Genomic DNA, 15,673 nt, shown 5'->3' with positions numbered 1-15,673 from the left:
TTAATAAACCGAATAAATTATGGGAAATTTGTCAAAACATAGTTGTACCTGAAATGGACCTTCCAACTAACCAGGACTAGTAAACTTTAGATTGATTCTGTCAACTCAGTTGATAATTGTAATGAGGTCTTACCATTGAAAGTGAACCCCATCACTTTACAGGGTGGTCTATGAAATCCAACAATATTATTTTGAGATGAAATCACTTTGAGCCAATTTAGTTGATTCAACAATAACTTGCATTATATAGCTCCTCTACCATAGTGACACATCACAACACACTTTCCAGCAGCATCATAACATAAAATTAGTCATGGAACCACACAAGGAGATGGGGGGCAAATCAAACAAAAAGATTTGTCCAAGAACTAGATTCTAAAGGAGAATAGCAAAGTCAAGAGATGATAAAGTGCAGGGAGGGAATTTCAGAGCCTAGGGTCCTGACAACTGAAGGTATAACCACCAATGGCAGGGCAATTAAAACAAGAATGCTCAAGATACTAGATATGGAGGTCTTGCTGAAATTTCAGAGGGTTGTGGGCTGGAAGAGACTAAGTTAATTTTTGGACTGAGTTAATGGGAGATTTAAATATTAGTTGACCTGGTAGTTGGTGGATTTGATCTGATTGTGTATTTTGTATTTAGATTTCTGCAGCCACATTTTACGTTTCAACTGAAATACATTACCTCTGACAGTACAGCATTCAAACAGGACTGGTGTAAGATGTAACAGCATGGGCTCAAAAACCTGAAGTCAGATTTAATGTAAGTATTTTACAAGAACCCTGACAGTGACCAAAGAAATTCCTCAATTTTCAGCATTGCTTTGAGACTGTCTACTTACCCAAATGGAGCAACTGTGTAGGATTTCTAGTGGAACAGTCATATGATAAGATAATGGACATGATAGCACATTGCTTTTCAACCCAATTCTCAATTGTTTCACTTTGTTCCATTCTTTAGAATTGCCTTGAATATTCTGGAGTCTTGGTGCTGGATTTTCAATTCGAGGTTGAAAATGGTGTCGGAAATATTCCTTAACCTTTCTTACCTCATCACTCTCTTTACCTCTTCTTCACCATTTGCCTCCCCTTTGCCCCCACGGAATCCATTATTCCGTTTCAAGGAAACCAAAATCTGATAAATCTGTGAAAGCCTTCAAACATCCAAATAGAGGGTTAAGCTTTTCTACAAAAAATCAATGACAGCAATATGGAGAGTTTAAGTAAATTGTTCTGGATTTCGCATTGGGCGAGCCTTGCAATATTGTGAAGTGCAGAATAGCGATTTATTCAATCTATTCTAATGCACCTGAAGTCCCAAAGTCCTCAAAATCAAGTCAAGAAGAACATGAATGATCAATAGAGGTCTTCTAGAAATTACTGATGAGAGTTAATTGTGACAGACAGAGCACTTTATATCTCAACTTCCAATTTTGCTGCTTTCTGTCATCTAGCCAATCATTGAGAAGGGGAAACTAACCACCCTGATTATAAGTCAGAGTATTTCTTCAGTTCTCTGCAAAAAGCCCACTCTGATATCAATGTTCTCAACTTTCTAATTCCTTCCAATGAAAGAGCAACACTACATTAAAACAGCACTACATTACATCACACTGCCTTTACACTGCAAGTTTTGCTGTGGTGATTCGATTGTTATCATTCATACCTCCTCCAAACATCTTATTTATCAACACAACAAATATAAACATACAGCTCCTCAAACCTGCTCCATCATTTAATGAAATAGTGGCTGTTTGTATTTTGAATTCCAGTTCCACACCTAATTCCAATAACATTTAATCCCCTTACCTAACAAGCACCTATCTAACACCACCTTAAAAATTTGAAGTCAAAAATCACAGAACACCAGATTAGAGTCGAACAGGTTTGTTTGGAAGTACTAGCTTTCAGAGTGCTGCTCTTTCATCAGGTAGCTGTGGTAGAGGATCAAAAAACACAGAATTTATAGCAAAAGATCACAGTGTCATGCAACTGAAACAATATATTGAACAAATCTAGGTTGCTGGTTTGTTCAATATATCATTTCAGTTGCATGACACTGTGATCTTTTGCTATAAATTCTGTTTTTAATGATCCTGCTCCACAGCTACTGATGAAAGAGCGGCAGTCCGAAAGCTAGTGCTTCCACATAAACCTGTTGGACTATAACCTGGTGTTCTGTGATATTTAACTTTGTCCACCCCAATCCAACTCCGGCACCTTCACATTAAACGTAGGCAACTACCTTGTTTTCACTGCCTTCTGATGCAAAAGAATTTATTTATGCATACTTCCTGTTTTCTGCTATCCAAACTTCTATCAGTGTTAATATGTTACCCCAACACCATATACTCCAAGTTTACGTAATAACCTTTAATATGTCACCTTGTCAAATGCCTTCTGGAAATCCAAGTACAGTAGGGCAACATACTCTTTTATTCACAGCGCATGTCACTCCTTCAAAGAACTCCAATAAATTTGTTAAACAAACCATGAGACTCTTCCCAATTAATCGAGCTTTTCTAAGACCCCTGATATTATCGAACTGGCCTATAGTTTTCTGTTTTCTGCTTCCCATCTTGAATAGAGGGATTATATTTATTACTTTCCAGTGTGATGGAACCTTTCTAGAATCTAGTCATTAGTCACTTCGTTTAAGAGGCTAGCACCAATCTGAACCCAGAGACTTGTCAGCCAGCAGCTCTACCAGTATCACTTCCCAACCGTTTGTAATTTCGTTAAATTCTCTCTCTTCCACCTCCTGATTTATAGCTATTGCTGAACGTCTGAATATTGTCCAGGTCATGTTACATTTGAACATGGAGTGCTTCAGTATCTGAGAAGTTGCAAATAGTGCTGAACACTATGCAATTGTCAACAAACACCTCCATTTCCGACTTCTCAAGGGAGAAACCAGACATACAGTTATAAACAGGGATAGTACAGTCAGGGGAATAGACACTGTTCTCTGTGGCCAGGATCGAGAGTCCCAAAGGCTATGTTGCCTGCCTGGTGCCCAGGTTCAGGATGTCTCATCGGGGTTACATAGGATCCTGGCTGGGAGAGGAAAGATCCAGTTGACATGGTCCATGTAGGTACCAACGATGTAGGTAGAGAGAAGAAAGAGATCCTGCTGAGGCAATATGAGCAGCGAGAGGCTAAGTTTAAAAACAGAACTACAAAGGTAACATCTCTGAATTACTACCTGAGCCATAAAACAAACTGGCACAGAGTCAACAAGATTAAAAAGGTAAATATGTAACTCAAAAATTGGTATGGGAGAAACAGGTTCAATTTCATGGGACCATCGGCACTAGAACCGGGGGAAGAGGGAGCAGTTCTGATGGGACAGGCTTCAGCTGAATCATGTTGGAACTAGAGTCCTGGCATATTGCATAACTAGGGCTGTGGATAGGGCTTTAAACTAAATGGTGTTGGGGGGGGGGGGGCGGTTCAGTTGCATGGCAAATTATAGAAAAAGTTAAAGAGGGAGAAAGGCTCAACTGAGGTTCCTAAAATTTCCAAAGAGTCAGGAATATTAACAAAGTGTCAGGATTTTAATCAGCAGATAAAGGGACAACTATGAGAAGTAGGACAGTCAACTCAGGTCTGAGACCAGGTGTTGTACCTAAATGCATGCAGGATACAAAACAAGGTCAATGATCTTGTAGCGCAGATTGAAATTGGCAGGTACAATGTTGTGGACATTAAAGAGACATGGCTGCAAAGGGATGAAGGTTGGGAACTAAATGGGGGTGGAGTTGCTTTGTTAGTAAGAAATGAAATTAAATCGATAGGAAGAATGATATGAAGTTGGAAAGCAAAAAATCTATGTGGACAAAATTGAGGAACTGCAAAGGAAAAAATCCTGATGGAAGTTATGTACAAGCCTCTTAGCATTAGTCAGGCTGTGAGGAAGAAAATAAATCAGGAGATAGAAAAGGCATGTAAGAAAGGTACTATTATAGTATTCATGGGTGGACGTCAATGTGCAGGTGGACTGGGAAAATTGAGTTCATAGTGAATCTTCAGAAAAGGAATTTGTGGAATGTCTATAAGAATGTTTTTTTGGAGCAGCTTGTGTTAGAGCTAGTAGGGAACAGTTCATTCTCAATTTGATATGGAGGTGCTGGTGTTGGAATGGGGTGGGCAAAGTTAAAACTCACACAACACCAGGTTTATTTGGAAATACTAGCTTTCAGAGTGCTGCTCCTTCATCAGGTAACTAATGGGGTAGGATCATGAGATACAGAATTTGACACAATATATTAAACAAAGCTAGATTGCTGTTAAGTCTTATTAAGGTTTTATTAAAAAAGGTGACATCTCAGCTCAGGCAGTGCATTAAAGGTGTAAGGTTAGAGTCTCTCTGTATTCCTATCTTGAGTCAGACTGGTTCTATTTCCAAAGTAGGAATTTATAAAATGTCACATTCTCAATCAGACAGACTTGATGAGAGCTTAAGGTGAAGAAACCCCGAGGGGACCATGACCATACTACAGAAGAATTCACCCTGCACTTTGAAAGGGAGAAGCTGGAATCAGATGTAATGGTATTACAATTGAGTAAAGACAACTACAAAGACACAAGGGAGAAGCTGGCCAGAGTTGATTGGAAGGGGAGCCCACCAGGGAAGACAATGGAGCAGCAATGTCAGAAGTTTTTGATGTTAATTCGAGAGGCACAGCTGAAATTCATCATAAGGCAGAAGAAGCATATGAAGGGGAGGATGAGGCAACCATGGATGACAAGGGAACGTAGGAACAGCATGAAAGTAAAAGATGATGAAAATTAGTGGGAAACGAGAGAATTGTGAAACTCTTAAAAGCCAGCAGAGGGCAACTAAAAAAGCAATAAGGGAGGAGAAAGTGAAATATGAGTGTAAGCTAGCTAGCAATATAAAAGAAGATTGCAAGAGTTTTTTTAAGATATATAAAAACTAAGAGAGTGGCAAGAGTGGACACTAGATCATTGGAAATTGAGGCTGGAGAAATATAAGTAGGAAACAAAGAAATGGTGGAGGGACTGAATAGATACTTGCAATTGTTTTCACAGTAAAAGATACCAACAGCTTACCAGAACTTCAAGACAGTCAGGGAGGAGACGTGACTTTAGTGATCATTACTAAAAAGAAGGTGCTGGGGAAGCAGAGAGGTCTGAAGGTGGATAATCACTCGGTCCAGCTGGACTACACCCCAGAGTTTTGAAGGAGAAAGCGGAGGAGATTTTAGAGCCATTGGTGGTGATTTGGACTGACACTAATTGTTACAGTTAACCTGAGAATGTAACTTTTAAAAAAATGTTTTATGATTTACACATGAAAGAAGTGAAACTATCATGGTCATTCTAACAGATGAGAGACTTAACAAACAATCAAGGTATTTTTCAATAATATAATTTCAGTAACATCACACTGTAAACTTTTGCTATAAATTCTGTATCTTACAATTGTGTACTCCACGACCACCTGATGAAGGAGCGGCACTCCGAAAGCTAGTCTTCCAATTAAACCCATTCTTGTCCATATAACTATCCAATAACCATTTAAATGCCCTTAAAGTCCGACATCACCTACACCACGTGTTTCGTCACTTCCACCCCTCACATTATCATTGTTTTCCGCCCTTGCAGCTGCCATCATCGCAACCCTACTGACACCACTCACCTGCACACCACCAACACACACCACCCCCACGGACCCTACTGTCACCATCCTGCCCCCTGGTGAGCATCCCTTCCGCAAATGACATCACCCCCATCCCCCGACTACCAGGCCCACTCCAGTCACCTCTGACCCCACTCCCAGCTCCAGCCCTATACCAGGTCCTACCTCCCAGCCCTGCTGGGTTTTCACCATCCCTCCAGACTCCCCGTCACTGAGGATGAACGATCAGTCCTCAGCAAAGGTCTTATCTTCATCCCCCTCCGTCCATGCATCAACAAATTCAATACACTTTGTGACATCAAACAGTCTTGATGACTCTATGACTCTATAATTCTTCCACTGCCTCTGCCTCTGAGCTTACCTTTTTAATCAAGACTCCCGCCCACCTTCCGAGGACCCCTTTGCCCCCCTCCAACACATCCCATCCACCTGGACACCCCGTGCTGGCCTATTACCCACCCTTGATCTCTTTATTTCCACCTGCGACCGAGACATTAACCGCCTCAACCTGTCTACCTCCCTCCCCACTCCAACCATTCACCCTCAATACGCAGCCCTCCGCTCTGACCCCAACCTCACCATCAAACCAGCGGCCAAGGGGGGTGCAGTGGTAGTTTGATGCACTGACCTCTACACCGCTGAAGCCAGGTGCCAACTTGAAGACACCTTCTCCTCCTGCCCCGTTGACCATGACCTCCATTACCAAACCATCATCTCCCAGACCATACACAACCTCATTACCTCAGGAGAACTCCCACCCACAGCTTCCAACCTCATAGTTCGGGGACCCCGCACTGCCCGATTCTACCTCCTTCCCAAGATCCACAACCTGACTACCTTGGCCAACCCATCGTCTCAGCCTGCTCCTGCCCCACCGAATTCATCTCCACCTACCTCGATACTGTCCTACCCCTCCGGTCCAGGAACTCCCCACATATGTTCAGGACAGCACCCTCTACCTCCTCCAAGACTTCCGTTTCCCCAGCCCCCAATGCTTCATCTTCACCATGGACATCTATTCCCTCTACACCTCCAGCCATACCAGGGCCTCCAAGCCCTCCATTTCTTCCTCTCCCAACATCCCCACCAGTACCCTTCCACTGACACTCTTATTTGTTTGGCTGAACTGGTCCTCAACAATTTGTCCTTTGAATCCTCCCACTTCCTCCAGACGAAAGGGATAGCTATGCCTATCTCTTTGTCGGCTACGTAGAACAGTCCATCTTCCGTAGCTACACTGGCACCACTCCCCACCTTTTCCTCCACTACATTGATGCAACTCATGCTCCTACGAGGAGGTTGAACACCTCATCAACTTCACCAACACATTACACCCCGACCTTAAATTCACCTGGACCATCTCTATCACCTCTCTCCCCTCCCTGGACCTCTCCATCTCCATCAATGGTGACCGACTCAACACTGACACTTTCTATAAACCCACCGACTCTCACAGCTACTTGGATTACACCTCCTTCCACTCTGCCTCCAGCAAAAATGCTATCCATATTTCAATGTGGCCTCCCCCGCATCTGCTCCCAGGAGGGCCAGTTCCACCACAAAACACACAGATGGCCTCCTTCTTTCAAGACTGCAACTTCCCCTCCCACGTGATTGAAGATGCCATCCAACGCATCTCATCCATGCCCTCGAACCCCACCCATCCAACCACAACAAGAACAGAAACCCCTGGTCCTCACCTTCCACCCCACCAACCTCCGTATACATCGCATCGTCCGCCGACATTTCCACCACCTACAAATGGACCCCACCATCAGAGATAGATTTCCCTCCCCATCCCTATCGGCTTTCCATAAAGACTGTTCCCTCCTTGACTACCTGGTCAGGTCCACGCCCCCTAACAGCCCACCCTCCCCTCTGGCACCTTTCTCTGCCACTGCAGGAATCGCAAAACCTACGCCCACACTTGCCCCCTCACCTCCGTCCAAGGCCCCAAAGGAGTCTTCCACATCCATTTAAGCTTCACCTGCACTTCCACACATATCATTTACTGTATCCATTGCTCCCAATGGTGTCTCCTCTACATCGGTGTCTATCACCCCTCATTTTAAAGCCATGTCCTCTTGTCCTATCCATTACCATCTGAGGAAAAAGGCTCTCACGGTTGACCCTATCTAACCCTCTGATCACCTCTCAACCTTCTTCTCCCGAATGAAAACAGCCTCAGGTCCCTCAGTCTTTCCTTGTAAGACCTTCCCTCCATACTAGGCAACGTCCTAGTAAATCTCCTCCGAACCCTTTCCAAAACTTCCACATCCACATAATGTGGTGACCAGAACTGTACTCAATACTCCAAATGTGGCCGTACCATAGTTTTGTACAGTTGCAGTGCGATCTCATGGTTCTGACACTCAATCCCTCTATTAATAATAGTTAATAACACTGGGTGCCTTCTTAAAAACCCTATTAACTTGGGTCGAGACTTTCAAGGATCAATGTACCTGAACTCCGAGATTTCTATGCTCACCTACACTACCAAGAATCTTACCATTGGCCCAGTACTCTGCATTTCTGTTACTCCTTCCAAAGTGAATCACCTCACACTTTTCTGCATTGAACTCCATTTGCCACCTCTCAGCCCAGCTCTGCAACTTATCTATGTCTCTCTGTAACCTACAACATACTTTGTCACTATCCACAACTCTACCGAGCTTAGTGTCATCTGCAAATTTGCTAATCCATCCTTCTATGCCCTCATCCAGGTCATTTATTTAAATGACAAACAAGCAAGGTTAGATCTCATGGAATACAGGGAGAACTAGCCAATTGGATACAGAACTGCCTCAAAGGTAGAAGACAGAGGGTGGTGGAGGGTTGTTTTTCAGACTGGAGGCCTGTGACCAGTGGAGTGCCATAAGGATCGGTGCTGGGCCCTCTACTTTTTGTCATTTACATAAATGATTTGGATGCGAGCATAAGAGGTACAGTAGGTAAGTTTGCAGATGACACCAAAATTTGAGGTGTAGTGGACAGCGAAGAGGGTTACCTCAGATTACAACAGGATCTTGACCAGATGGGCCAATGGACTGAGAAGTGGCAGATGGAGTTTAATTCAGATAAATGCAAGGTGCTGCATTTTGGGAAAGCAAACCTTAGCAGGACTTATACACTTAATGGTAAGGCACTAGGGAGTGTTGCTGAACAAAGAGACCTCGGAGTGCAGGTTCATAGCTTGTTGAAAGTGAAATCGCAGGTAGGTAGGATAGTGAAGAAGGCATTTGGTATGCTTTCCTTTATTGGTCAGAGTATTGAGTACAGGAGTTGGGAGGTCATGTTGCGGCTGTACAGGACATTGGTCAGGCCACTGTTGGAATATTGCATGCAATTCTGGTCTCCTTCCTATTGGAAAGATGTTGTGAAACTTGAAAGGGTTCATAAAAGATTTATAAGGATGTGTCCAGGATTGGATGACCTGAGCTACAGGGAGAGACTGAACAGGCTGGGGCTGTTTTTCCTGCAGCGTCGGAGGCTGAGGGGTGACCTTATAGAGGTTTACAAAATTATGAAGGGCATGGATAGGATAAATAGGCAAAGTCTTTTCCCTGGGGTTGGGGAATCCAGAAGTAGAGGGCATAGGTTTAGGGTGAGAAGGGAAAGATATAGAAGAGACCTAAGGGGCAACGTTTTCACGCAGAGGGTGGTACGTGTATGGAATCAACTGCCAGAGGATGTGGTGGAGGCTGGTAAAATTGCAACATTTAAGAGGCATTTGGATGGGTATATGAATAGGAAGGGTTTGGAGGGTTATGGCAGGTGGGACTAGATTGGGTTGGGATATCTGGTCGGCATGGACGGGTTGGACCGAAGGGTCTGTTTCCATGCTGTACATTTCTATGACTCTAACAGTGAACCCAAAACAGATCCTTGTGGTATTCTACTAGTAACTGAACTCCAGGATGAATATTTCCCATCAACCACCACCCTCTGTTTTCTTTCAGCTAGCCAATTTCTGATCCAAACCGCTAAATCACCCTCAATCTCATGCCTTCTTATTTTGTGCAATAGCCTATGATGGGGAACCTTATCAAACGCCTTACTGAAATCCATATACACCACATCAACCGCTTTACCCTCATCCACCTGTTTGGTCACCTCCTCAAAGTACTCAATAAGGTTTGTGAGGCACGACCTACCCTTCACAAAACCATGTTGACTCTCCCTAATCAACTTATTCCTCTCTAGATGGTTATAAATCCTATATCTTAAAACCCTTTCCAACACTTTACCCACAACCAAAGGAAGGCTCACAGGTCTATAATTATCAGGTTGTCTCTACTCCCTTTCTTGAACAAGGGAACAACATTTGCTACCCTCCAGTCTTCTGACACTATTCCTGTAGACATAAAGATCAAAGCCAAAGTTTCGGCAATCTCCTCCCTGGCTTCCCAGAGAATCCTCGGATAAATTCCATCTGGCCCAGGAAGATTCAAGAGTTATCGGGGCTGGTTGGGAATTCAAAACTTAAAACAGATCAGCCACAATCTTATTGAATAGTGTAGCAGGCTTAAAGGACTGAATGGTCTATTTCTGCCTCTATTTCTGATGTTCTTATGTTTGTAGATAAAATTCAATGTGGAGAAATGTGAGGTGCTGCACTTTTGATTCACAGAATATGGGAGATACCTTCTAACAGGTATCCATGAGAACAGAGACCTTGGTCTATATATGCATAAGACATTAAACATGACAGATAAAGTAGAGTTATTCAAAACTATATAGTATTCTGGGCTTCATTAATATGGGCATAAGGTACAGGAACAGGGATGTTATTGTTGAACTTGGAGAAGACATTGTTTAGACTTCAGCTGGAATATGGGGAGGCGATGACCTAGTGGTATTATCACTCAACTAGTAATTTGGTTACCTGGGTTTGAATCCCATCATGGGAGATGGTGAAATGTCTAATGATGACCATGAAACCATTGGTTCACTAATAACCCTTTTAGGGAAATAAGCTACCATCCTTGACTACATGTGACTCTAGACACACAGCGATGTGATTGACTCTTACCTACCCTCTGGGATGACCAATAAGTTCTGGCTGAGACAATGATATTCTCATTCCCATGAATGAATTAAAGAAAAAGTTATGGGCGTTACACTATAAGATGGATGTGAACACATTGGAAAGAGTGCAGAAGAGTTTTACAAGCATGGTTCCAGAGATGGAAAACTTCAGTTATGAGAATAGCCAGGAGAAGTTGGGATTGTTTTCCTTGGATTGGAGAAAGCTGAGTGCAGGTTTTGTTGAAGTTTTCAAATTCATAAGGGTCTAGACAGAGTAGAGAGCGAAATTAAACTGTTCTCACTTGCAAAGGAATTGAGAACCACGTGGCAGTTTTAAGGTGTTTTGCCAAAGAAATGTGTGGTGACAAAAGAAACTTTAACACACAAACATAGAAAAGGAAAAGCCAGGGAACTAAAGACCAGTGAGCCTGACATTAGTGGTGGGCAGATTTACATGTATTTGGAAAGGCAAGGACTGATTAGGGATAGTCAACATGGCTTTGTGTGTGGAAAATCATGTCTCACTGATTTGATTGAGTTTTTTGAAGAAGTAACAAAGAGGATTAATGAGGTCAGAGCAGTGGCCTTATATGGGCTTTGTAAGGCATTTGACAAGGTTCTGCATGGTAGGCTGGTTCACAAGGTTAGTTCACATGGAATACAGGGAGAAATAGCCCTTTGGACACAGAACTAGTTCAAAGGTAAGTCACAGGGAGGCAGTGGAGGTTTGCTTTCAGACTGGAGGCCTGTGACCAGAAGTGTGCTGCAAGCATTGGTATTGAGTCCACTACTTTTTGTCATTTATATAAATAATTGAGATATGAATATAGGAGGTATTGTAAGTAAGTTTGTAGAAGGCACCTAAAGTGGTGATGTCGTGAACAGGGAAGAAGGTTATCTTGTTCAGATGGCTGATGGGGCAAGGAGTGGCAGATGAAGTTTAATTCAGATTAATGTGCAGTGCCGCAGAGGAGGACTTATACACTTAATGGGAGTGTTGCTGAACAAACAGACCATGGAGTACAGGTTCATAGTTCCTTGAAAGTGGAGTCGCAGGTAGATAGGATAGTGAAGAAGGTGTTTGGTATGCTTTCCTTTATTGGTCAGAGTATTGAGTATGGAGTTGGGAGGTCATGTTACGGCTGTACAGGCCACTTTTGGAACACTGCATTCAGTTCTGGTCTCCTTGCTATAGCAAAGATGTTGTTAACCTTGGAAGAGTTCAGAAAATATTTACAAGGATGTTTCCAGGGTTGGAGGGTTTGAGCTGTAAGGAGAGGCTGAATAGGCTGGGGCTATTTTCCTTTAAGCTTTGGAGGCTGCGGGGTAACCTTATCGAGATTTATAAAATTATGAGGGTCATAGATAGGGTAAATAGTTAAGGTCTTCTGGGTGAAGTCAACTCAGTTACCACGACTGTTCAGCTGAGAGAGGAAGAAACACCCCTCCCTGGGCCAACTCGATGGTAAGCACTAGAAAGAGCATCCAATCAAGGAGCAGAGAGACTTCGCTGAGGAGCATTCCGAGAGAAGTTGGCTCAGTCAACCGATCAACTGAGTGAGGCAGAACCAGGTGTCAAAGACCAAAGGCAAAGATCAAAGAAAATTACAGCAGAGGCGGAACAATAGACCCCAAATATGCATTACTGTAGTGTTTCCATCCTTCCCTCCTCTCCAAGACAGACAAAAAGAGAGAGAGGTTACGAGAGGCTGTTAGGAAGTTTGTTGTAGCCTGGAAGGTATTTGGTCTGTTTGTAAAGATTGCACTGTAATTTAAGCAACCAGTTAGTGCTGCTAGTTGATATAAGTGTGAGCTTAGGTGAATACTGGGCTTCAGTGAGTAAGTTTAGCATGGTAAAGGCAAGGTAAGATTCTTTTATCTTTCTTAGTGTAAGGGGCAGAGAAGGCAGTTAGGGCAGTGGTATGCTCCTGCCAGATGTGGGAGATCAGGGAGCAGTCTGGTGTTTCTGATGACTGTGTCTGCAGGAGGTGTGACCAGTTGCAGCTTCTCACAGACTGCATTGTTCGGTCGGAGTGGGACTTGGACACACTGAGGAGCATGCAGGAGCCAGAGAATGTAGTTGCAGGGAGGTGGTCATACCACAGGTTCAGTCTGGTAGATGGGAGAGGCAGGCAATTAGTGCAGGAATCTCCTGTGGCTTTTCCCCTCTCTAACAGGTATACCATTCTGGATACTGTTGCGGAGGATAACCTCTCAGAGGAGTATTACAACAGCAGTCAGGTCTATGGTACCACAACGGACTCTACTGCAGAGCAAGGACTGGCAGGATCCAAGCAAGCGATAGTGGTAGCAGACTCGCTAGTTCGGGGCACAGCCAGCATTGATGTGGCCTCATTTGAGACTCCAGGATGATATGTTGTCTCCCTGGTGCCAGGGTCAAGGACATCGCTGAGCAGTTGCATGAAATTCTTAAGGGAGAGAGTAAGCAGCCAGAGGTTGTTGTGCACATTGGTACCAACAATTTAGGTAGAAAGAGGGATGAGGTCCTGCAGACTGTGTACAAGGAGTTGGAAAAAGGCTCAAGGGTAATAATCATTGGGTTACTACCAGTGCCCCCACGTGTTAGTGAGGCAAAGAATAGGACAGATGAATGCATGGCTAAGGAGCTGGGGCAGGGTTCAGGTTCATAGATCATTGGGACCTCTTCTTGGGCTGAGGTAACCTGTACAAGAAGGAAAGTTTGTGTCAAAATTGAAGGGGAACCAACATCCTTGCTGGGAAATTAACAAGTGCTACTCAGGAGTGTTTAAACTAGAGTGGTAGGGGTCTGGGAACCAGAGCAGCAGGTCAGCAGTGGAGGAAGTAGATGCTAGGACCAGTAAATCAGAAAGGAAGGACTGGCTCAGACTGGAAAATGAACATGATGGTACTGATGGGCTGAAGTGTGTTTATTTCAGTGGATGGAGTATTATAGGTAAGGCAGAAGAGCTGAGAGCCTGGATTAGGTACATGGGGCTATGATGTTATGGCCATCACAGAGATTTAGTTGAGAAAGGGACAGGATTGGTTGCTCAATGTTCAAGAGTTTTGTTGTTTTAGACAAAATAGAGAGGAAGGTGGAGGAGTTGCAATACTATTCAGGCAGAATGTCACACCTGCATTCAGAGAGGACACACTGGGGCATTCATCCACTGAGTCAATATGGGTACAGCTCAAAAATAAGATGGATGCAGTCACTCTGATAGAATTATACTATAGGCCCTCCAACAATCAATGAGACATTGAGGAACAAATATGTAGGCTGATTATGGAAAGGTCCAATAAAAACAGCATTGTCATAGTGGGTGACTTTAACTTCTCCAATGCTGACTGGGACTCCCTTAGAGCAAGAGGCTTAAGTGGAGCAGATTTCATTAAGTGCATCCAAGAGGTTTCTTGAAACACTATGTGGATAGTCCAACTAGAGGAGGAGCCATAGTGGATCTTGTCCAGGATAACGAGCCTGGCCAGGTGACTGACCTTTTGGAATCAAAATGTCACAACTCTTTCAGTTTTAAGATAGCTGTGAGAAAAGATAAGGCAAGACCTTGCGGCAAGGCACTAAACTGGGGGAGGAAAAATTATATAACTATTAGGCACAAGCTAAGGAGGCGCCATTACCAAGCAAGACCACATTTGACACATGCGATTGTTTGAAAACCTACTGATGGGAATTCAGGACTGGCATGTACCAGTAAGGTGGAAGGACAAGGATGGCCAGATAAAGGACTCTTGAATAATGAGGGAGGTTGTGAATTTAGTCAAGAGGAAGAAAAGAAGCACATATAAAGTTTAGGAAGCTAAAATCAGACAAGGAAAAAAAACCAAGGCAGAGAATTGAGAAAGTAAAAAAGAGTCATGAAATGACCTTGGCAAGTAGTGTTAAAGAAAATCCTAAGGCATTCTATACATACATCAAAAACAAGAGAATAACTCAGGAAAAGGTAGAACCATTCAACGATAAAGAAGGGAATTTGTGCTTGGACGCAAAGGATGTGGGTGAGATCCTAAATGAGTACTTGGCATCAGTATTCACCAGGAGTAGGATATGGAGAATAGTGAGACTTGTGTGGAGCATGTTAATATTCTGTGGCATTTTGAGATCAAGAAAGAATTGATATCGGCTCTCTTGAAGGGCATTAAGGTGGATAAGTCCCCACGACCTGATGACATATACCCAGGTTATTGAGAGAGGCAAGAGAGGAGATTGCTGGGGCCTTGACCAAGATCTTTGTATCCTCACGAGAGGTCCTGGAGGACTGATAAGTAGATAATGTTGTTCCTTTGTTCAAGGAGGGAAATATCCAAGAAACTATAGACCGGTGAGTCTCACATCAGTGGCTGGGAAGCTTTGGAGAGAATTTTTAGGGATAGGATATACTCACATTTGGAAAAGCATGGTCTAATTAGGGACAGTCAGCATGGCTTTGTTAAGGACAGGGCATGTCTTACTAACTTGATTGAATTTTTTGAGGAGGTGTCAAAAGTGATTGATGAGGGTAGAGCAGTAGATGTTGTGTACATTTTAATGATGCTGTCACTTTAACAAGGTTGTTTTGTCCTCACTTTTTTTAAGAAGGGTCATAAAGGCAGAGGTGCCAAGGGATATAGACAGAGCCGAGTTTAACAATGGCAGGGGAGTGGCCAGTTCTCCCAGTTCAGGTTTTTTCCAGTTTAGTTTAGCTGTGGCTTTCAGAAGATGTCCAGAAAGGTTTGCAGCTTCAGCAAATGTTTCCTGACTGGCTCTCTGTCTGAAATCTCTTTGCTCTAGCTTTCTGCCTGTTAGAATCTGTGTTTAATTTTCCTCATTTGCTAAGGGGTATGTTTATGTGATGATAGTGATTTGGAACAGCTCCTTAGTTAAGTTGCTGTATTGAGTCATTTAAATTTTCCAATAGTTAAGTTATTCTAAATTCTGTTTTCTTTTGTTTGTGTTTCAGCTGCAGTGTTTAAATACATTGTTTTGCTTAAAGCCAAG

This window comes from Chiloscyllium plagiosum, unplaced genomic scaffold (assembly GCF_037043375.1).
Source record: "Chiloscyllium plagiosum isolate Xiang-an unplaced genomic scaffold, Cpla_swu_hap1 HiC_scaffold_30, whole genome shotgun sequence".
Taxonomy (NCBI): domain Eukaryota; kingdom Metazoa; phylum Chordata; class Chondrichthyes; order Orectolobiformes; family Hemiscylliidae; genus Chiloscyllium; species Chiloscyllium plagiosum.
Note: the sequence above shows the minus strand (reverse complement) of the source record.